This window comes from Puma concolor, chromosome C2 (genome assembly GCF_028749965.1).
Source record: "Puma concolor isolate L17-30 chromosome C2, mPumCon1.1.hap2, whole genome shotgun sequence".
Taxonomy (NCBI): domain Eukaryota; kingdom Metazoa; phylum Chordata; class Mammalia; order Carnivora; family Felidae; genus Puma; species Puma concolor.
Genome location: NC_141675.1, coordinates 11,004,845 through 11,027,825, shown reverse-complemented (window position 1 = coordinate 11,027,825; position 22,981 = coordinate 11,004,845). Strand labels below are relative to the sequence as shown.

Here is a 22,981-nt window from a genome sequence, read left to right as displayed (position 1 = left end):
TGCAGAGACAAGGTGTCCCCTTTATAGTCGTGCTGAATTCTTGACCCGTAGAAACTGTGAGCTTAGTGAAATGGTTGTTAAGTCTCAGGGCAGTTTATGGTGACGTACTAGTAACTGGAATGTACCCTTCTCCATTCTGAGGGGTCAGAGTCCTGTTCATTGTTAATGGCCCAGCAAAAGCGTCCTCCCTACTCTGAGGAGGGAGTCCCTACTCAGCTCCAGGGTCAGAATCGATAGCCTGGTCAGACCGCTACAATATCTCGGTTACACGCTGCTCTGTGTCTCCCTTGCGCAAGGCCAGCATGTGATTCGTGCCGCGGTTAGTGGGGAGCCCTGCGCATAGTCGGAACGGAAAAGTTATTTGCTGAAAGGATCTTATTCTTCAACTTAACACGACATAGTGATTCAACGCAGCCTCTCCCTGAAGTTCTCAGGGAAGGGAACCTCATTTTAGGAGACAAACTAGGCCCACCTTAATGTGATCCCCCTGCTTTGAGAGGCTCCAGAGTAACTCGACTGTGTCTTCCTCCTGAAATCAATTTGTAGTGGCAGATAGCCGACTATAATTCACGTCACTGAGCTTGCATTTTGTTTGTTGCAAGTTTTCAAAATAAAAGAGGTTGTATCTTTTCAGCTGATATAGTGGGTGGGGCCATGAGCTTCTCAGCAGTCTGGATGGGGCACAGAGTGGCTTTTTTATTTTTATTTTTTTAAGTTTATTTATTTATTTTGAGACACAGAGAGAGAGAGAGAGAGAGAGAGGAGGAGAGAGGGAGAGAAAGAATCCCAAACAGGCTCCACGCTGTCAGCACAGAGCCCAATGCGGGGCTTGAACTCACAAACCATGAGATCATGACCTGAGCCAAAACCAAGGGCTGGATGCTTAACTGACTGAGCCACCCAGGTGCCCCCAGAGTGGTTTCTGTTTGTTTGTTTTTTAATTTTTTTAACGTTTATTCATTTTTGAGAGACAGGGAGAGACAGAGCATGAGTGGGGAAGGGGCAGAGAGAGGGAGACACAGAATGTGAAGCGGGCTCCAGGCTCTGAGCTGTCAGCATAGAGCCCCACGTGGGGATCAAACTCACAAACTGTGAGATCATGACCTGAGCCGAAGTCGGACGCTTAACCGACTGAGCCACCCAGGCGCCCCCAGTCTGGTTTTTTAAAAGGCAGTTCAGAGTATAGTTTCCATATGGCACAGGCATTCTGCCAGAGAACATTCCGACCCCCTTTGAATGCTGCCTCGATTGGGCTTCTCACAGATGCAAGGAAGCACTCGTGAGCCACTAGGAGCCGGATTACACTAACGTCTATTATAAAAGTAAATTTTATAGTAGCTGTAATGGTGATTGTCATCAGAGTAAACTGATAATTGAGTTTATGCTAACAGATCAATCTGCAAAAACACTGCAAGGACTGTTGGGAAAGAGGGTGAAAAAGGCAAAGCTCTGTGGACACAGCAATAGTCATCAGGAAATACAGACGAGATCAATAACGGGATGACCAGAAGCTTGGCTTTCCTCCCGAGGGAGTTCCAAACTGACAGCATTTAGCCCGAAGTCCAAACCGACAAGCAGTTTTAAAGGTGGTACTGTCCCTCCCCCACCCACCGCCCCTGCCAACTTGAAAACAGGTTTCTCATAGGGGCACCTGGGTGGCTCAGTCGGTTAAGCGTCTGACTTCGGCTCAGGTCATGATCTCACGGTCCGTGAGTTCGAGCCCCTCGTTGGGCTGTGTGCTGACAGCTCGGAGCCTGGAGCCCGCTTCACATTCTGTGTCTCCCTCTCTCTCTTCCTTCCCCGGCTTGCACTCTGTCTGTCTGTCTGTCTCTCTCTCTCAAATAAATAAACACTAAAAAAAAAAAAAAAAGAAAAGAAAACAGATTTCTCATAGAGTCTTCTAGAAATGACACTTGTGAGGGCTGGCTAACAAAGTGAAACCAAGCCTCCTCCTCCTCCTTCTTGCAGGGAGGGATTCATCTGGGTGTGTACCAGGTGCGAACAGATGAAGTCTAAGAATACATGCATGTGGTTATTCAACATTTTTTAAAAAGCAGAAACTTAGCTTTACTGTTTGTCCTGAACCCACTTTCCTGCTGTCTTTTTATTTCGTAGTTATGGTATAGAATATTTTTGCATTGCAAAAACGGGGTCCTCCATGTATAAAAATACTGCTTGTTGGGGCACCTGGGTGGCTCAGGTGGTTGGTTGAGAGTCTGACTCTTGATTTCAGCTCATCATCATCTTACAATTTGTGGGACCGAGCCCCATGTCGGGCTCTGGGCCGACAATCGGATCCTGCTTAGGATTCTCTCTCTCCCTCTCTCTCTGCCCCTCCACCACTCACACAGGCCCCCCCCCCCAACAAATAAATAAATAAACATTAAAAAAAATACTGCTTGCTTTAAAAATTTGACACTCAGCCACGTCTGTGTTGGGTGTGCCCATCTTTTGTGTATCCCCCTCCCCTAGTGGCTTTGATTTCTTACCTTTCACCCGCCAGTCCTCTCTACCCTTCCTTATCAAAACAAGAAAGGTCAGAGTTCACATCGAACTGTAAATGAAATCCATTTACTCTAATATAATAACTCTCCCAGGCATCTGCAATTTAAACTCTCTCCCTCTCTCTTTTTTGGAATATGAGTGACTCAGTTTCATATTAAAATAGTGTTTCTGCCACAGCAGGCAGATGGGAAAGTGATGAGGCTTGGGGTGGGGGGTGGGGGGGCGGAGACAGAGAGAGAAACAAGAGGTCGTTCTTGTAAATTGTAAATGTCGAAGACTGGCCCCAAAGTTGAACCAGTCAACCACCCATCCATCCGTTCAGCAAACCTTGGCCACACATCAACCAGGAAAAAAGAGTATTCACTCCTTTTACATGATTTCATGTGTGCCTCACAAGATCTAATTAGGGCGTAAATGCCGTTAGCCTCTCCATTTTACAGGTGAGGAAACTGAGGCACAGAGATTCAGTGACAACAGATGCACAGCTCAGGAGGTGCTGAACAGGGACCTCGACAAAAGCGGTCTGACCCTGAGTCTGCTCCTCTCACTACGGCACTGGACAGCTCCTGTCGATTTCCCTTCCCTTCCTTCCCTTTTCCTTGGTCCCAGAAATTCCACCTCCCATCTCTCTGCTCCAAATGGTCAATACTTCAAGGATCCACTCATTCTTATGCACTCCTTCCCTCTTGGACACCGTGGCCGTAGCCTGGCTCTTTTCCCCACACCCCTGAACCCCATCCCACTGCCCAGCAAGCATTCCCTTGCTCTTGGGATCGGCACCATCCACCCTACACTGTGTACCATCTCAGACCTTCTAGGCACCCCATGCGGGTGAAAGGACACATGCAGCCTGGGGTCTGGGAGGAGGAGGAGGGCAAGCCCGGGAGAGGATCGGCTGAGACACACGTACTGAGCCCTGGAGCCTAAGGAAGGGTAACCTACGTGAAGGAACCAGTCTGGGGCAACAATGACACTGATCTTTCACTGCATGGATTGATGTGGGCGTAATGGTAAGGATAATTAAAACAACTGATAATCAATGCTGCCATCAGGAAACGAAAACCATTGACATTCAAAAGCCATCTCATAGTACTCTCAAGATGTATGCATCACGCTGCGTATCAATTTTACCTAAAAATAAAATCTGTAAGCAAACTTGGACTCTAGTTAATGATGTGCATGTGGACGTGCTCAAGGATGAGGCGTTCCGAGGGCTGTAGGTTGAAAATCCATTAAAACAAATAAGATAAATTGGGGCGCCTGGTGGCTCAGTTGGTTAAGCGGCAGACTTTTGATTTCGGTTCAGGTCATGATCTCATGGTCTCGAGCCCTGAGCCGGGCTCCGTACTGGCCATGGAACCTGCTTGGGATTCTCTCTTTCCCTTCCCACACCCTTGCCCCACCCTCCCACCAACTCTCTCTCTTTCTCTCAAAAAAAAAAAAAAAAAAAGATAAATTGATGATTGTTTTGTGACAAAACAAATCTAGCATTTAGCAAAATGCTATCAACTACAGAATCTAGTCTGTGGATACATGGGTGTTCTTTATACAATTCTTTCAACCTTTCTGAATGTTTGCAAATTTTCATAACAAAATGTTGAGACACAAATATTAGTGTGAATATGATTATAGATAACTAACAAATGGACAGTAAAACACTTTGTGTTTTGACCATAGAAAAAGTCTTTTTTTCCCTAAGGGTGTATTTTTTTTTGTGTTCTGACTACTTTTTTTAATGTTTATTTTTGAGAGAGAGAGAGAGAGAGGGAGAGAGGGAAAGTGTGTGTGTGAGCAGGGAAGGGGCAGAGAGAGAGGGAGACAGAGAATCCCAGGCAGGCTGCCAGCTGCCAGCACAGAACCTGATGCGGGGCTCAGACTTATGAACCACGAGATCGTGACCTGAGCCAAAGTCGGATGCTTAACCGACTGAGCCACCCGAGTGTTCCCTGAATTTTAATGGATTCCAAATTAGTAAGCATGCATCACACAAACTTTTTGGGTAGTTTGATTATAACATTATATTCTAGACATACAGTTTCCACCTCAGGTAACATGATATCTGCTCAGGCGTATGGATACGCTCGCTTGGCACCTTTAAAAACGTACAAGCCCTTAGGGGCGCCTGGGTGGCTCAGTCGGTTGAGTGGCCGACTTCGGCTCAGGTCATGATCTCGCGGTCTGTTAGTTCGAGCCCCGCATTGGGCTCTGTGCTGACAGCTCAGAGCCTGGAGCCTGTTTCGGATTCTGTGTCTCCCTCTCTCTGACCCTCCCCCGTTCATGCTCTGTCTCTCTCTGTCTCAAAAATAAATAAACGTTAAAAAAAAACAAAAAACAAAACAAAAAACGTACAAGCCCTCAGAGTTCAGGATGTTAAAGGAAGACCGGAAAGAGAGACATTTCTGCAGTGAAGGCAAACGACAAGTCACGGTAAATTAAGGACATAAAAATGCAGGTGAGCCATTAAAATGATCACTGGTCTGATTACAACAGCTACTGAGCTTAAAGTGTAGCAGATGTGATGAAATGACGAGGAAATGACTTGAAAGAGCCTATGAATGTTGAAAACACAAAGTCAATCATGAAACAGCTTAAGTAATTAAATTCCAAGGAAACCCAACGCCTGATCGAAAAATGGGCAAAATACATATGAACAGAAATTTCACAGGACAAGGAATACAAAAGGCAGCGACCCTGGGGTCATGAGGGGAGGCAGCCCAGAGGAAAAAGCCAGCACCCCGTGGGCAGCAGAGGAGAAAGAGGGGAAGAAACGGCCTAATAAGAGCTCTGGACCATTACCTTAATCAGGGCTGGAACCACTTCCTTCCAGACTTCTAAGTGAGATAATAAATGTCCTTACTGTTCAGGCAGCTTTTAGTTGGTTCTTATGTTACTTGCAGCTGGAAAACATCCCTGATCTACTGGTACTATTTTGAGGCTATTATGAAGAGTTCATTGCTGCACTTGTCTGTGGTGACAAATGATGGATGCAACATAAATACCATCTGGAGGGGACTCGTTCAATAAATTATGGTGCAGCCATACGATGAAATAGCACACATTTAAAAGGATGAGCCAACACAAAAAATTGCATGCATATATATGTTCCATGCATATCAATTTTAAAAACAGGACAAATTAACGTAGGGTTCTACAGGCCAAGACAGTGGGTAGTGACTGGAAGGTGCACGTGGGAATTCGGCGCAGGGGGTGGATCTGGTGGCGTCTGTAAACTAGGTGGTGGGTGCACAGATGTAAAATTACCTTTGTGAAAACCCAATGAGCTGTATCTATATTTCCATTATGTGTGATTTTCTGTATGTGCCTTCGACGCCAATAAAACTTACAGGCACAAAGTAATGAGAGCTTTATATATGCTAATAGGGGATGATATCCAAATATGTATGTCCTAAAACAATTTAAAAACTAAGAAGTCGGGGCACCTGGGCGGCTCAATCAGTTAAGCATCCGACCTCGGCTCAGGTCATGATCTCGCGGTTCGTGAGTTTGAGCCCTGCGTCGGGCTCTGTGCTAACAGCTCAGAGCCTGGAGCCTGCTTCCTATTCTGTGTCTCTCTCTCTCTCTCTGCGCCTCCCCCACTTGTACTCTGTCTCTGTCTCTGTCTCTCTCTCAAAAATAAATAAACATTAAAAAATTAAAAATAACTAAGAAGTCAATTATATATTATTATGTATAAATTATAACATTGATGATTGAATTAAAAAAAAATTACATAAGTAAATGCTGGCAAATTCCCCAAATAAGTAAACGCAGACAAGATCTGGCCTTCTCTGCACTAGTTAGCGCCTCCCTGTTCCCCTTCCTGCATGGATATAGGTTAATCCAGTGTGATTCCAACAAGCTCATCATCTTTGCCTCACAACCTTTGCCTCACAGTGGATGCCCAAGACAGACACTATCATTCTCAATTCCTCCCCCTTTCTTAGCGTGCACACACGCTCATCTACCAAAAACATGTAGGTTTTGCCATTTATACGCATCTCAAATCTACCCGGGGCTTTCCACCTCTACCCTAGCCAAGGACATCGTTATTCTCCTGCAGTAATGATAGCCCCACTTCTTGTATCCCATTGTCCCCCATCATTCTTTCCAATTGCACCCGGAATTAATGGTCAAAAAGGCAAATTTGACTATCTTTCCCAGCTTAAATAACACTGCAATGGTCTCCTCCTGACCTTGGGACAAAGCCCAAACTTTTTGGCATGGAGTCTGAGGCCGTGCTCCCCTCTTCCCTTCACCTGGGAGCAAGCATTCTCCTGCTCTTAATCTGTCCTTCTCTCAGAACTTAATCTGTCCTGAGTTTCCCGCTAAGACCTCCCCCGGCCATCTCCTCTTTCCTTTTCACCAGGTCCTGCGAATCATTCAGGCACCCCTTCGAGAAGGGCTTTGTGGACGCCTATGCTGAGTTAGGTCGTCCTGCTCTGTCCCCTGCGCACCCGTACGTCCCCTCTCAGAACCGTCACTCATCAGACCTTATTGTAATTACTTAATATCTGTTTTCCAGATAAACCGTAAGGACTGGGGGTGCAAGGATGGCGTCTGCCCTTGAACCACTGTATTCCCAGGACGCAGCCCCAGGCCTGGCACGCATCAGGAGTGCAATGAACACGTTATGTAAGTGAAATCACAAATGGGTGACGGGATGAACAAATGCTACTTATTTATTTATTTACTTATTTATTTAAATGTTTATTTATTTTTGAGATGGTACAAATGGGGAAGGGGCAGAGAGAGGGGGGACAGAGGATCCAAAGTGGGCTCTTGGCTGACAGCAGTGAGCCTAAGCAGTAGCACTCGAACTCACAAATGGTGAGATCACGATCTGAGCCGAAGTGAGGTGCTCAACCAACTGAGCCACCCAGAGGCCCCTGGACAAATGCTTTTTAAATTATCCACAGTAGGGTGGTGCTTTGTGGGCACTACCCACGCGAAGTCCTTGGAGGAAAACCTTGAGGTCCTGTACGGCCTAAAGCCCTTTGAATGAATGCACTCTCCCCTCAATTGCCAAATTTTGCCGTTCTATATCAAAGGAAGGCACAGGTCTTGTACAGGTTGCTGGGTTTAGCAACCTAGAAAGTTAATGAGCCTACTTAGAGAGAGAGAGTAGGCAGGTAGTTGTGTTTTGTCTTGTTTTGTTTTGTTTGTTGAGAAACAAGATGAATGATTTCTGGTCAAAAGAGATAGGAGAAAGTAGAAGAGAAGGAGAATCAAAATTGTGTGCCTCACACTTGCCTGGCTGGGCCCCGATTTGGAGCAGCAGAGGGGAGAGCAAGCGTAGTGCTGGAACAAGAAAGAGGGAAGTGAGCGGGAGAGAGCCAGGAGGAAACTCATAATAATCTAAGGAGAATCAGGGCAGGAACCCGGGTGCTCCTGACACCCCAAAGTGTAAACACGGAGGGAGGCAAAGACCAAATGAGCTGCACACAAAGAACCCTGGCCTACTCTGGAGGCCTGGATTCTCTTTTTTTAAATTTAGTTTTAGAGAGACAGCATAAATGGGGGAGGGGCGGGGGGTGGGGGGTGGGGACAGAGGATCCAAAGCAGGCTCTGCACTGACAGGCTGACAGCAGAGAGCCCGATGCGGGGCTCGAACCCATGAACCACGAGTTCATGACCTGAGCCGAAGTTGGACGCTCAACTGACTGAGCCACCCAGGTGCCCCTGGAGGCCTGGATTCTTGATTCAGCCCTGACACGAATTTACAGTGTGGCCTCCTTAGTCGAACCACTTACGCTCCCTGGCTCTTGGTTTTCCCATTTGCAGGATGAAGGGTTTAATGTAGCCTATGCTTACTAACAGCTCAGAACTTTTGTGAAAGCAGTTGTTCAATGACAACACTTCCCTCCAAAGACAAAATGAAAGAACACTTGGGAGAATTAAACCCTCTCCTGTTAATGATCTTTACTAAGCATTTAGCAATCCTCACCTTGGGTAAATAGTTTCTTTCTTATAAGGCTCTCTAATCTCAGGTATGTTCTTATCTAGTACTAATCTCCCTATGGGATTTTGGTTGTGTTTTCAATCACAATGGCTATTTGTATAATATAAAGTGTCTTTAGGCTTTAGAAAGTTTTTTCACACTGGGCCAGACAAAAGCTCTGACAAAAGCTACATGGAAACCTGCCCAAGGATACACAGCTCAGAAGGGGAGAGCAAAGGCTGGGGTGTGGGCTCCCTGCACAGACCAGGACTTAGCACTCATGTGGCCAACAGGCCAGTATTTCCACTTTTGTCCACTTTTTGCTCCCACAAAAGACGTGCAGACATATTATGGACTTCCAGGCGGGACAGGACGATAGGGTTTGTCAATTCTCAATTCCTTAATCCCCTGTTTTTATTCCTCAGCATGTTTTGCAAATATTTGAAATGTAAAAACAAAGGCCATCCATTCTCTTTATACATGCTGTTTCAGAAGTATGCGAAATAATCAATCCTTTCAAATAAAAAGACTTCCTTTTCCCTGTATTTTTTGCCTGAACACACTGCCAGAGCACAAGTCCTGATGTTAGTCATGTATCTCGGATAACCTCAATTCACCGCAGTTTATGTACTAAAAATATTTATGTATTCCCTGGTCTTGATGAGCACAATAGCAATCTTTCAAACACCTTGCAGTGGGATATAACGAAAGCTGAACTGCAGCCCTGAATCATTTCTACTTTTTACATTCAAGTCTGCCTCTCAGTGGGCGTGCTTCAAGAGCAGAGTGACAGGACACTGCATTCCCTCCGAAGGAAGTTAGGAGTGACAACTGATCTGCTTCTTGAGGGAAGAGGCGGCTGCTGACTCTTCTTAGCACCAGGAAGGGGGGGGGGGGCAGTTCCCCATTTAGTTCTGCAGTGGGACAGGAGGCTGGCCAAGGAGCAAGGGGTTGAGAACCACGTGTCGAAGACCAGGAAGGGCACTGGGTCTAAGTTCAGGCTCTCAGCTCCACAGCTCTGGAACTTGGGGCCTGAGCATAAACCAACAAAGAGACCGGGCCCAGGGTGAACAAACACCAGAGGCCGAGGGCAGGGTCCTCCGAGTCAGATTGAGCACGGCGCCTGCCAGCTCACGGCACGCTACGGGGAAGACGGGGAAGTCAGCCCCCTCCATAAAGAACATTAACACAATAGATCCCTTGGGATTTCTTTGCAGATTAGATTCATGGTGCGTAAACTACCAGCGAACAGGAGCTGTGCCCTGTTCATGATTGTTTATTGGACACCTGGCATTCTGCGTGACACCGAATAGGTATTCATTGAAAAATTGTTGAATGAGTGAATAAATGAATGGTGAATATAGAATGCTTAGCACAGAACCTGACTCGTGGTAAATGTTTAATGAAAATCTGTTGATTAAATGGTTTACATAAAGAGCTTGGAACTGGCCAAAGGCACAGCATCCAGGAAATGCCAGGAAACGGTAAATATTAAAAACAACACAGGGCTGATTGGTATAAGAGCTCACCTAATATAAGGAATCCAAATGGGGGCGCCTGGGTGGCTCAGTCGGTTAAGCGTCCGACTTCAGCTCAGGTCACGATCTCACGGTCCGTGAGTTCGAGCCCCGTGGCGGGCTCTGTGCTGAGGCTCAGAGCCTGTGCTCAGAGCCCGGAGCCTGCTTCAGATTCTGTGTCTCCCTCTCTCTCTGACCCTCCCCCGTTCATGCTGTCTCTCTCTGTCTCAAAAATAAATAAACATTAAAAAAAATTAAAAAAAAAGGAATCCAAATGGCAGGTGAATGTACTTACTACAGTCAATGTATTCTCTTCCCGGTAAGGCAGCCAACCTGGGAAAGCAAGATGAGCGAAAATATATAAAAATGAGAACTCTTATTCTCAACATTAAATTCGAGAGTGGAAACCATCCCCCACACAGAACTTTGGAGCTGAGGACTGAAACTCCCCGCAATAATTTAACGTTAGCATCCCACCGCCCTCTTTAGCACGCCTTTTTATTCCAGAAGACTCTGCTCAGACAAATGGATGGATTGTTCATGACAGGAACTTCCTGAGAGACCCATCAACTCTTCAGGGGAAACCATCAACAGACACTTTGGCACCTTAAGCTTCTTTGAATCCTTCACCTCAAAATCCTCACCAATCCTAGATGGTTGTATCCTGATCCTAAACCAATCCTCACCACGTCACTTGCGGTGAAAGAACCACCATGAGCCAAAGTCCCAATCTTAAATCAGTTTCAACCTTACTTTCCTCCTTCCAGCCACTGCCAAAGCTCTCTGGGCAGGTAATGTACAGTCAGCAATAAACTCAGTGTTATCTTTTTTTTTTTAAGTTTAATTATTTATTTAATTAAGTACTCTCTATACCCAAGGTGGGGCTCAGACTCACAACCCCGAGATCAAGAGTCTCATGCTCCTTGGACTCAACCAGCCAGGCCCCCTAAGCATTATCTTTTCAATTGGTTGTGGTGGTGCTATTCGGGAGGCAGCACTGATCAACAGAAACATAGAATCTATCTCCACCCTTCTGCGGGAGCCTGTTCTGTCTCTGCCCAGGTCTCTTCTTGTGATTTCACCACAAAAATTATAGTCCTGTCTCTGGAAATTCACCCAGACTCTCTTCCAGAAACCAAGAGACCATCAGCCCTGCGTCCTTATCAGCTTTATCTGATGGCAGCCCATAAAGCATGGTCTAAAATGGCAGAGGCTCAGAAATCTTATGTCCTGGGGCACCTGGGTGGCTCAATTGGTTGAGCAGCTGACTTCGGCTCAGATCGTGATCTCACAGCCGGTGAGTTCAAGCTGCCATGTTGGGCTCTGTGCTGCCAACTCAGAGCCTGGAGCCTGCTTCGGATTCTGTGTCTCCCTCTCTCTCTGGCCCTTCCCTGCCCATGCTCTCTTTCTCTCTGTCTCAAAATAAATAAACATTAAAAAAAAAAAAAAAAAAAAGGAAATCCTATGTTCTTCAAACAGAATCAGGAATTCTCACCATCTTTTGGGAAGAGTCATTCTGTATCTTCTGCCCCTTGGGAACAGAGCTTCTGTATCATATGAAACCAGAAGAAAAATGTTTGTTCCTTCCTTTGTGTTAAGGTCTGGGGACCTCTCTTCAAATGTAAGTGATTGTTCCACTTATAATTGCCTCACTCTTCACCTAGGATGAACCAAGGGAAACTTGAATTCTAGTTGGCTTGAAAATATTTTACTGTTGTTGATTTGCTTTGGAAATAATGCATATCATTATACCAAAGTTAAAAGACATTGATAAATTTTAAAAGGTCATCTGTTTTCTATCACCTACATATAGCCACTGTTAATATTTTGAATAATTTGGTATTCAATCATTTGATTGTTTTTCCATTAACATGCAGGTGTGTGTGTGTGTGGGGGGGGGCATGTGTGTGTATACTGATCAAGGTAATTTGTATCCTGGGACCCACAAAATGGAGGCCACTCCAGTGGCCTGGTCCACGTCACAAACATAAACCTAAGTCAGCACTTAGGGAAAACAGGAAACACCTACCAAAGAAACCCAACGTATACCAATCACAGTCCTCTGACTCAGCGTTAGCTTAGCTCACCTTATCCTAGAAAATAGCACTTGTTAGCCTTACAAGGAAATCCAGTCTCTGAGCCACTCTTGCTCTATTTCCACATTGCCTCTTCTACTGTTCTAGAAAACTTGCTCTTGCCTCAGATCCCTCAGGAAGAGAACTCCACTCCTTGTGAGGTACTGTACTCCCCCAGTCCATGAATTGTTTTCTCCTAACTAAAAGACATCAAACTCATTATTAAATTGTTTTAGTTTTGGGGGCGCCTGGGTGGCTCAGTCGGTTGAGCGTCCGACTTCAGCTCAGGTCACGATCTCACGGTTCGTGAGTTCGAGCCCCCCGTCAGGCTCTGGGCTGACGGCTCAGAGCCTGGAGCCTGCATCCGATTCTGTGTCTCCCTCTCTCTCTGCCCCTCCCCCATTCATGCTCTGTCTCTCTCTGTCTCAAAAATAAATAAACATCAAAAAAAAAATTAAAAAATAAAAAAATAAATAAATTGTTTTAGTTTTGTCATTTGGTGATACCTACCTATACATATACACATAATTTTATAAACTTTTTCATTTGATATATCTTGATTATTCTAATATCATTATTTTCCATAACATCATTTTAATGGTTAGATGGCATTAAACTATATAATATAACCTACTGTTCGACACTTAGGTTGTTGCTAATTTTACAATATTACATACTGATATTAATTTATTATTTACATACATAATTAAACATATGTGTAATACGCTATTATCTCTCTTTGCCCACCTTTAAGATGTTTCAATAGAAGTGGAATAAAGCCAACTTATTGTCTTGGGAAATGATGCCACTTCTGTATTCCCATCTGTAGAGTATGACAGGGCTCCTTCCCTCCCATCTTCGTGAACGTTGGGTATTAGCATACTGTAAGTTTTTAACATCTATGTCAACTACTAGACAAGAAGTTGAACCGTAGTGTTGTTTCCTCTTGCAATGTTTGAACTACCGCTGATCCTTAACATTTCTTCATGTTTACTGGTCATTTGTGTTTCTGCTGCTACAAATGATCTTTTCATATCCCGTGCTCATGTTTCTGCTAAGATATTCAGTTTTCTCTCTACTAAGTTATCAGAGATCTTTATCTATGAAGACATTCATCAATCTGTTCCACATTTGGTACAATTTCCTGAAGTTCAAAGGTGATAGAGGTGAAGGATCTTGACCTTACAGTAATAGAGGAAACGTACAGCTCAGGAAACGTCACAGGGGTGGATCCTGGGCAGCACAGGGAAATTAAAACGTGGGAATAAGTAGGGAGAGAGAATGTGGAATAGGAAAATGAGAACAAAGACCCAAGGCAGAGAAAGGCAATGGAAAGAGACCATCTAGAGAGAAAGAAGGTGTCTGAATGGGTACACCTGCCCAAAAGGACTGGGTGAGTTCCTTCTGATTCATCTAAATGGTAATCAGCTTTTCAACTTGCTCTTTACTGCATGGAAGGGAGCCAAGATCACCCAAAGAAGATTTTTAGAAGTAGGGGAGGAGGGTGTCCCTAAGAATCTAGATAAAGCCGCAAAGTTTAAGTTCCTCTTCCAAACAGGCATGCTTCCCTTCCCTACATCCCTCTCACACTGCCAGAGGCCACTTCCTTTATTCCAAGCCCCTTAGTGCTCTACCTAACTCAGGAATGTCCCACCTGGAGAACCTCCACCTGCTTGCAAAATTGCCTGGCCCACTCCACATTTCTGTAAGCACGTGGTCCCTGTTTAAAAACAAAACCAAACAACAAGAAAACCCTGCTAAGTTTCAGTCATCTTCAAACAATCCTGTCTGCTGAATCCTGTTCTGGGCCCACCAGAATCTTACAGAAACCCTCCTGGACCTATTTGAATCCAAGCTTCCCAGACTCAGTGATGCGGTGCCTGGAAGGAAGGTGACCGTTCCCAAGGAAGAATTTATAATCCTCCTTGTGCACCGCCCAGAGACATGAGCTCACAAGACTGCCTTAGTTGTTGCTTGCTCCTTTTTTTGTTTGTATCTAGTCCTTTTGGTGTCCGCTCTGGGACATCAGACCTGGACAACATAGCTTTTTCCAGGCGAGCAGATATATTCAGCTTTCGCAGATACATCGGCGTTTAGAGATCTTTGTTTCTTACCATTTGACGTTCCACAGTTTAGTTAAGTGTAAGTGATTACCTGGTTAATGGAATCAATACCAAGGTATGAATGACCGATAGGGGTCTTGACATGTCAAAGCTTTTATCAAAGCATATTAGTCTATAATATATCATCGGGGCAAGCAGGAAAGAAAACTCGGTATCTGTGAAATAAGCAGAAGGGAGTAGAGTCCCTCCCCACTGGACTCCTTCCCGCAGATGACCTCCCTGCCTAGCACTGCCCCGGTGCCTCTATGCTGTCCTCATTACCACAGTCATTACCCGGACATACATGGTGATCACATCGGCTGCAAGCCAAGACAGAAATTTTGTCTTCCCAGTATCTCTTTCCCTCTCTCCCCGAATCTCATTCTCTCTCTCTCTCTCTCTCTCTCTCTCTCTCTCTCTCAAACACATACGCATACACAGAGTGGAGGACTCTTTATAAATATTGGTTAAATGAATAAACAAACACACGTGTATTAGAACATGCATACGTCATAATCCGTGACTTGCTAAAGTGAATCAATAACACTTTTACAAATGAAAGCTGGTTTGGAGTGTAGGGGTGATGTCCCTCCTTTCCACAAGTTCGAGGGTGAGATATATGTCCCCCCTCCCCTGCCCCCAACCAGGAAACTATAGAACCCTCCTCTTGAGAAATTAGTGTGCTCTGGAGAAAAGTCATCAGGAAACGGACATTTGGGCGTGCCTGTCAAAAGAACCTGTTTGCCACCCAGTCACCCTCTGTTGACAAGCCCTGCCAACGTATCTAGAGCTGCTTCACTCTTTTTTTTTTTTTTTTAGTTTATTTACTTTAAGAGAGAGAGCGAGAGAGCAGAGGAAGGGCAGAGAGAGGGAGGACAGAATCCCAAGCAGGTTCCAAGCTGTTATTGCAAAACCCAGTGTGGGGCTTAAACTCACAAACTGGGAGATCATGACCTGAGCCGAGGTCAGGAGTCGGACACTTAACTGACTGAGCCACCTAGGCACCTCTAGAGACACCTCACTCTTAAATATGAACCACATAGCACACACCATCCAACATCGGAAAAAGCTTCCAACATGAGAGACAACGCAAGTAAGGTAAAGTAAAAACAACAACACATTGAAAGACAACACCCTACATTTAATATTTTCAAAGAGTTAAAAAGAATAATGAGAAAGAACTCTTGGAAGCTGAAAACAACATAGCCTTAAGAAACAAAAACAAAAACTGGGGCGCCTGGGTGGCTCAGTCAGTTAAGCATCCGACTTCAGCTCAGGTCATGATCTTGCAGACTGTGAGTTTGAGCCCCATGTCAGCTCTGTGCTGACAGCTCGGAGCCTGGAGCCTGGAGCCTGCTTCAGATTCTGTGTCTCCCTCTCTCTGACCCTCCCCTGCTCGTGCTCTGTCTGTCTCTCACTCTCTCAAAAATAAATAAACATTAAAAAAATTAAAACAAAACAAAACAAAAAACACCAAAAAGAGTTGAAAGATAAAATCCAGAAAGTGAGCGTGGGACAGGCAAACAGAAATGAGGAATGACATATGCTACATGAGCAAAGTTTCAGAGAGAAACCACGGAGAAAATGGGAAAGAGCTACTTGTTGAAGAAATGAGACAAAAAAAAAAAATTCACAGAACTGAAAAACACAGTAATTCTGATTGAAAATGCATCACTGAACTTAGAAAGGCCCATGACGGGGTTATAATCATGCCATTTCAGGACACGGGGGATAAAATGAATCCTAAAACTTTCAGAGTGAGGGGAAAAAACAGGTCATATAGAAAGGAACAATGTTTGGGGGAAGGATCTGAAACAGATAGAAACATGGAGTGGATAATCAAAGTAGAAATGAATCGCTAACTAACGTCATAGTTCGGAGGTTGAGTCCAGGGCTGGAAGGCCAGCTCAGGAATCCTTACCATCTAGTTTCCAATTCTGAGTTCAAGGGGGCCATTATGTCTACACCCCAGCACAGGGAAGAAGGAAAAGTGGAAAGTAGGCTGATTCTTCCCAGGTCACAACCTGAAATGGAAAACACAGTTTCAACTCACACTACAGAGCCTGGTCCCCTGTCCAGAACCTGGTCCCCTGTCTAGAAAGCACCATAAGGAAGGCTAGGAAGTGTAATCTCCAGTGAGGCTAAAAGTTAGACGTGACTTTACTAAAGGGAAAAGGAGGAATGGGCCCTGGAGTACAGAAAATGCTTCACCAATCAGATTCAGAATTGAACCGTTATTTCTTCAGAACGTCACTGGATACCAATCACTGATGGGGCAGTGTCTTCGTAATTTGGAAAGAAAATGATCTTTATGCAAGAATGTCACACTAGTTCTATATCAAAGCTAAGGTCAGAAGAAAGGCATTAAAGAGAGAAAAACAGGGGCGCCTGGGTGGCTCAGTCAGTTAAACGGCGACTCTTGATTTCAGCTCAGGTCATGATCTCAGTTCATGAGATTGAGCCATACGTCAGGCTCTGTGCTGACAGCATTGGAGACTGCTTGGGATTCTCTCTCTGCTTCTCTCTCTTCCCTCCACCTCCAAAAAATAAATAAACATTTAAAAAAATAAAGAGAGAAAAACAATTTTCTGGGAGTTACTAACTGATATGCTTTACTTAAATAAAGAGTAATCCAAGAAATAGGAGGACTTGGAATCCAAGAACAGCCTTAAAGAGCAAACAGGCCAGATGGCATAAAAGACACATGGCTTTGGAGGGGCATGTGGGTGACTCAGTCAGTTAAGCGTCTGACTTCGGCTCAGGTCATGCTCTCACTGCTCCTGAGTTCGAGTCCTGCATCAGGCTCTGTGCTGATGGCTCGGAGCCTGGAGCCTGCTTTGGATTCTGCCTCCTCCCCTGTCCAAGCTCTGTCTCTCTCTCAAATATAAAATCAAACATTTAAAAAATTAAAAAAAAAAAAAAAGACATATGGCTTTGGGAAAGAAATTGCCAGGGGAAAAAATGGAATCAATAAATTATTTATTACATTTGCTCTTTGGGAAAAACTACTGATGGGGACATACTCAATCTAATGAAGCAAATGAGAAAAACTTTAAGAATTAGTAGAAAAAAATATGTGTTAAAACAAAGAAGCAATTACTGGGGCGCCTGGGTGGCTCAGTCTAAGTGTCTGACTTCGGCTCAGGTCATGATCTCATGGTTTGTGAGTTCCAGCCCAGGGCTGGGCTGCGTGCAGAGCTCGGAGCCTGAAGCCTGCTTTAGATTCTGTGTGTGTCTCTCTCTGTCCCTCCTTCACTCAAGCTCTCTGTCTCTCTCGCTCAAAAATAAATAAATATTAAAAAAAAATTAAAAAAACAATTATTAAGTTCAGGGATGGGGGAAAAGAGTATAAAGAGGATATCTGATTATAATACACTTCTTGGAGGATAGCTAATTATGCTCACCTGTCATAATAAGGCAAACTGATTACTGAATTGACCCCAGACCGTGATGTAACTATGGAACAGAGAGGGTGTGGGGGAGGAAGTATGTGTGTGTCAAGAGGTGGGGGGATAGTATTGATGAAGTGAATCCTCATTTATTATTAGAAGACGTCTGAATTCTGGGGCGCCCAAGTGGCTCAGTCGGCTGAGCATCCAACTTCGGCTCAGGTCATGATCTCCTAGTCCGTGGGTTTGAGCCCTGCGTCGGGCTCTGTGCTGATGGCTCGGAGCCTGGAGCCTGCTTCGGATTCTGTGTCTCCTTCTCTCTCTGTCCCTCCCTGGCTTGTGCTGTCTCTCTCTGTCTCTCAAAAATAAACAAATGCAATAAAAAATTAAAAAAAAAAAAGAAGACATCTGAATCCTAAAAAATCAAGGAGTAGCGGAAAACCACATTCACAGTTAAAGAAACGCAAGGAAAAAGTACAATGAGAATGTGTTCACCTGTCAGACTGGTGAATTCCCCCAAGGGTGGCTTTTGGCACACGTTGGCAAGGCTGTGGGGACGTACGTGTTGTCACACGTTGCTGGGAACAGCGTGAACTGGCCTGACCTCTCAAAACCACAAAGGTGTCCGTCCACTCTTTGAGCCAGCACTGCCGCTTACAGGAAGTTATCCTGGAGGTATCTTTATATGCACGCAAGACAACATGGGAATATTCACTGTAGCATTTTTGGTAAAGGAAATACCAGAAATAATGCAAATGTCCATCTGCTTTAAAAAAAGAGCAAAGATGCTCTGGCTACACAAGTGGCGTAATTAATGAAATATTTCTTTTTTATGTAATTTTAATGTTTATTTATTTTTGAGAGAGACAGACAGAGCACGAGCAGGGGAGGGGCAGAGAAAGAGGGAGAAGCAGGCTCCAGGCTCTGAGCTGTCAGCGCAGAGCCCAGCGCGGGGCTCGAACTCCTGATCTGTGAGATCATGACCTGAGGCCTGAGTCGGAAGATTAACCGAGTCACCCAGAAGCCCCTATTTATTTATTTTTAGTTGTATTATTGTTTTTTAGGTAGGCTCCGTGCCCAAGGTGGGGCTCGAACTCACGACCTAGAGATCAAGAGTCACACAGTCTGCCAACTGAGCCAGCCAGGCACCCCTCATTTTACAATGTAATTGCAAAACATCGGAGGTGATTTGGGCGTGAAATGATGCAGTTATTTCTTAGCTGAAAAGAGCAATTTGCAGAACGGTACGTAAAAAAGGTCACTGTCAGGGCTGCTCGCCAGCGTGTCTGGAACTCTGATTCCTGGGCGGTGGTAAGTTTGCACGTTCCTGCCCCCTTGAAACTGCCAGGTCTGTGACATGCTCTGGTCAATGAATGGGAGCGGAAATGAGAGAGGTCACCTCTGGGAGGAAGGCTGTAGGGGCCAGTGAGAAATTTGTCATCCTCCCTGCCCCTTAGCATTGCAAACATGCTGCTCCCGATGACAGAGGCTCTGTTGGGTCGCCAGTGCAGGTGGGGACAATGTGACAGCACCTAGGATGGCCATGGAACATGCGTGAGAAAGAAGCCGCTTCGACGTTTGGGCTGTTTATTACTGCAACACGTCCTACTTTATCTATCACGACTGACACAAGATACTCTCCCACGTTTTGTGTGGAAAAAAAAAGGAAAGGCAGAGCAAGTAAACATATCTTGTTATTTTCTCGTGTATAGACGTGCACAGAGAACTAATGACTGCGGTCGCCTGAGAAAAGCGGAGTTAGGTAGGAGCTAGAAGGCTGGGAGGAGGGCGTAGGAGAGGTACTCGTTACTATGTAACTTTCTGTGTGTTTTATTCTAGAACCATATGAAAGCAGTACTTATTTAGACACAACACTTCCGTTAAAAAAGAAATAGTAATATAGGAACATTATTTAGAAATATGGAAATCAATGGATGAAGTAGCAAAGTAATTGAAAGTGGTTATTTCCAGGGCGTGAAATCTGGGAGAAGGGTTATCACTTTCCATTTAGGATCATTTAGTACAATATCATTTAAAAACTATGTGTATTACATTGCTTTTTTTTCTTTAATTTTTTTTTAACGTTTATTTATTTTTTGAGACACAGAGAGACAGAGCATGAACGGGGGAGGGTCAGAGAGAGAGAGGGAGGCACAGAAGCCGAAGCAGGCTCCAGGCTCTGAGCTGTCAGCACAGAGCCCGACGCGGGGCTTGAACTCACGAACCGCGAGACTATGACCTGAGCCGAAGTCCGACGCTTAACCGATTGAGCCACCCAGGCGCCCCTACGTTGCTTTTTTAAAACATTCTCTTTGCGACAACCAGAGTGATCTTTTACAAGACAAATATGACTGGGATGCTGGGGTGGTTCAGTCGGCGAAGCATCCGATTCTCGATTTCGGCTCAGGTCATGATCTCACTGTTTGTGGGATCGAGCCCTGTATTGATCGGGCTCTGTGCTGACAGCACAGAGTCTGCTTGGGATTCTCTCTCTGCCCCTCCTCCACCCGCACATGTGCTCGCTCGCTCTCTGTCTCAAAAATAAATAAACATTAAAAAAATAAATAAAAAATAAAAGACATGTGACTACATCACTCGGCCTAAACACTTCAATATTCTCCCACTGCCTCCAAAATAAAACCCAAACCCCTATAACAAAACCCCACATTACCTGGCCCCTGTCCACTGGTTGGCCTCATCTGTCTTTACCTGTTGGTCTGTCCTCTGTTTACTGAATTTTCAGGTCCTCAGAGGAACCGATGGTTATTTTTCTTCTGCCTTCAAGCTTCCGTGTATGCTATTCTCTCTACCTCAGAAACTCTTTCTCCTATTTAATTTGTACTCAACCTTCACTTCAGAAATCTTTCTTCCAGAAAGTCTTACTGGTGCCCTGGGTCCAGCTTGGCATGGCTCCCATCTGTTCCCAGAGCCCCCTGTCTCTTATCAGAACAATATGGGGCTGGACTCCATAGAAGATACTTGTTTCTTTATCTAACCTTCCTTTTGGACTGTGAACTTTGTTTCGTTTAGTCAACATTGTATTGTCAATTCTGGCACATGGCAGGAGTTCAGGAAATACCTGTAGAATCAGCCAATGAACAAGGCTCAACTCTAGAAACAAATGCTAGTTGGTATTTGATTTTCACCCAAACAGAAATGGAATAGATATCCCTGCTTTTCTCTGGTAAGGTACAATACTAAGTCTAGAAAGTTCATCTTTAAAACTCCTACGTTCTCCAAGGGATCCAAGCTAGCCGGTTCCCCAGATATAATCGATGGTAACACCCAGCGCTTGGCCAAGAACTGGGTCCTAAGGTAAAGGTAGGTTATAGCGGTGCGATGTTTAAAAGAAGGGACAGATCCTTACACTGTCCCAATCTAAGGGACTGGTGAAAAGATGCAGTCTGTCAATAAAACCTGGTGCCCAGGCCCTTCGATAATTAAAAAAAAAAACCTTGAGGTGAGCACATTACAACTGATATGAACACGTTAATGCTCAACGTCTGGGGCTCTGTTTGGTTCCTGCAAGCAGCCAAGACCGTCTTTTATCCGTTATGTCTCTATTCCCCAAGTAAGTGAGATAAAAGGCCATATAAGTTTCCAGAATGAGGCATTGTTTCAGCCAAAAATCTGTAATTTCTCATTAGACTTTCAGTAGCAATCTGATAGATGGGCAATTTCATTTCAAGCCAGTTGTACCAAGAACCAATGTCACCATCGGGGATTGTACGTCGTATCATTAGGAAGCAAAGTGGTGGGGGATGTGTACTGGGAGGACGGAGTGGATGAAATGTGTCTCCAGGGCAGACCAAGTAGAAGTCCTCCCTGGAATTAGAAGAATGAATTTAACCAATACCTGTGAAAAAGTCTGCAGTGCTTTAAAGTAACGAGAAAAAACAGAGACTTCAGAGAGAATTTTCTAAACAGCTACATTTCTGCTTTCCATTTTCAAGTTTTCATTACGTACAGCCAATTGTTTGACATTGACTGACTTTTTTAAATGTTTATGTATTTATCTTGAGAGAGAGAGAAAGCAGGAGCATGTGAGTGGGAGGGGGGCAGAGACAGAGAGAGGGAGGCAGAGAGATCCCAAGATCTCAAGCAAGCTACAGGCTCAGAATACAGCCCGATGTGGGGCTCAATGCTGTGACCATGAGATCATGACCTGAGCCAAAATCAAGAGTGAGACACTCAACCAACTGAGCCACCCAGGCACCCTGACTGATGTTTTTAATGTGAAATAATGTTAAGTAGAAAGGCAAGTAACAGGACGAATGTGTAAAATATTAAGAGGAGGAAAAGAAAAATACATTTGTCTATTTGTGGAAGATTCCTGGAAGGATATGCAAGTCACTGGTAACAAGGGTTTCCTTAAGGGAGGGAACTGGGACACCTCTGGAAAAAGGCAGGGAAACAATTTCACTACATACTGTTCCAATCCTTCTGGGTTTTGAACCATATGAATTCATTAATGCTTCAAAAAAGGTATTGATTAAATTAAAATAATAGGACTGAGGTTGTTAAAATAAATATGCTAAGAGGAAATGAAATGGAATAGTACAGGGCAACAGTTTATGTGCTTATTTGGAAAAATTTCAAAAATGGCAATTCTGGGGCGCCTGGGTGGCTCAGTCGGTTGAGCGTCCGACTTCAGCTCAGGTCACAATCTCACAGTCCGTGGGTTCGAGCCCTGCATCGGGCTCTGGGCTGATGGCTCAGAGCCTGGAGCACACTTCCGATTCTGTGTCTCCCTATCTCTCTGCCCCTCCCCCGTTCATGCTCTGTCTCTCTCTGTCTCAAAAATAAATAAACATTAAAAAAAAATTTTTAAAAAATGGCAATTCTGTGTCAGACTTCAAAATAAGTAAAAATATCAATTTTTAATTTTTTTTTTAAATGTTTATTTGAGACAGGGAGAGACAGCATGAATGGGGGAGGGTCAGAGAGAGAGGGAGACACAGAATCTCAAACAGGCTCCAGCTCTGAGCTGTCAGCACAGAGCCCGATGTGGGGCTCGAACTCACAGACTGCGAGATCATGACCTGAGCTGAAGTCGGACGCTTAACCGACTGAGCCACCCAGGAGCCCCTCAATTTTTTTTTTTTGAGAGAGAGTGCATGAGAGAGCAGAGGAGAGGGGCAGAGGAAGAGAGAGAGACAGAGAGACAGAGAGAGAGAGAGAGAGAGAGAGAGAGAATCCCAAGCAGGCTCCAAGCCCAGGGCTCAGCACAGAGCCTGGAGCCTGCTTTGATCTTGTGTCTCCCTCTCTTTGCCCTTCCCCAGCTCATGCTCTGTCGCTCTCAAAACAAACAAACAAAAAAACCCAAAGTGTTTAAGTTTATTACTGTTATTATTTATTTTGATGCTTGTGTTGTCCCAGATTTGGTTGGCAGAAAATACCCCCCCCCCTTTTTTTTATACCATGGTCCACGGAGCCCTACAGTTTAATAGGGCCT

The 22,981-nt window shown here is 44.7% G+C and overlaps 1 long non-coding RNA gene across 2 annotated transcripts in view; it reads right to left on the bottom strand.

Moving 5' to 3' along the window:
- LOC147577096 (uncharacterized) overlaps nt 1-22,981 on the bottom strand; it is an 89,444-nt gene that overhangs the window by 59,788 nt on the left and 6,675 nt on the right. The window contains exons 2-3 of one of the 2 annotated variants that reach the window (XR_015256015.1): nt 16,059-16,161; nt 6,147-10,293 (exon numbers count right to left, since the gene is read on the bottom strand). This is a non-coding gene — a long non-coding RNA (uncharacterized LOC147577096). Of the gene's footprint in view, nt 1-6,146; nt 10,294-16,058; nt 16,162-22,981 lie in introns of those variants that run through there. The other variant, XR_015256016.1, reaches the window with a different exon arrangement.